Genomic DNA, 1,323 nt, shown 5'->3' with positions numbered 1-1,323 from the left:
TTTTTTTTTTTTTTTTGAGATGGAGTCTTGCTCTGTCATCCCGGCTGGAGTGCAGTGGCATGATCTCGGCTCCCTTCAACCTCTGCCTTTTGGACTCAAGCAATCCTCCCACCTCAGCCTCCTGAGTAGCTGGGATCACAGGTGTGTGCCACCTTGCCCTGCTAATTTATGTACTTTTAGTAGAGATGGGGTTTTACCATGTTGGCCAGGCTGGTCTCCAACTCCTGATCTCAGGTGATCCACCTGCCTTGGCCTCCCAAAATGTTGGGATTACAGGCGTGAGTCATCGCACTTGGCCTTGATATGTATTTTAACCAAACCACTCTGGCTGCCACATGGTAGAAACCCAGGAGGGTGACAGGGTGGAAGCTGGATGTGGCTGTGAAGCTGCTGCAGTGGTCTTGGAGAGAGGTGGCTTGGGCATGGAGTGGCCGTGGAGATGGTGGGAGGGACTGGCTTCTGGACACATCTGGCTGGATGGAACTGCAGGAGTTGCCAGTGGATGGGTGAGGGTGTGAGGGGAAGAGGAGCTGGCTACGGTATTTGTCCCAGTCGCCCTGCAGCTGACCACTCTCCTGTCCTTGGAAAGCCGGCCTCCAGCCAGCCCTGTATGCCACACTTGGGCTATAGCCAGGAAGCTGCAGTGGCTCCTTCCTCAAGAGTCCCCCCACAACTACCATCGTTTTTCTCTGAGGATTTCTGTTGTGCAGTAGCCCATGGAAAGCTTACAGGCAGGAAGACGTTCCTGCACTGGCTGGTTCTATTACTAATTTTTACACATATTATTTTTATCCATTTATCTGTCTTGCCACCTATTCATCCATTATCCATTCACCCATCATCCATCTATCCATCCATCCATCATCCATCCATTCATTCATCCATCTATCCATCTATCCATCCATCCATCCATCCAATTTCCATCCATCCATTATCCATCCATCCATCATCCATCCACCCATCTTCCATCCACCATCCATCTATCCAGCCATCCATTATCCATCATCCATCATCCATCATCCATCCATCCATGAGGAGTGCCTGCTTCAGGGGAATGAGGTTTCTTCTGGGGTGATAAAAATGTTTTAGAATGCTGGGCGCAATGGCTCACACCTGTATTCCCCTCACTTTAGGAGGCTGAGGCAGGCAGATCACGAGGTCAAGAGATTGAGAGCATCCTGGCCAACATGGTAAAACTATGTCTCTACTAAAAACACAAAAATTAGCTAGTCGTGGTGGTGTGCACCTGTAGTCCCAGCTACTCGGGAGGCAGAGGCAGGAGAATTGCTTGAACCTGGGAGGCGGAGGTTGCAGTGAGCCGAG

This window comes from Colobus angolensis, unplaced genomic scaffold (genome assembly GCF_000951035.1).
Source record: "Colobus angolensis palliatus isolate OR3802 unplaced genomic scaffold, Cang.pa_1.0 Scaffold343, whole genome shotgun sequence".
NCBI classification, from domain to species: Eukaryota; Metazoa; Chordata; class Mammalia; order Primates; family Cercopithecidae; genus Colobus; species Colobus angolensis.
Note: the sequence above shows the minus strand (reverse complement) of the source record.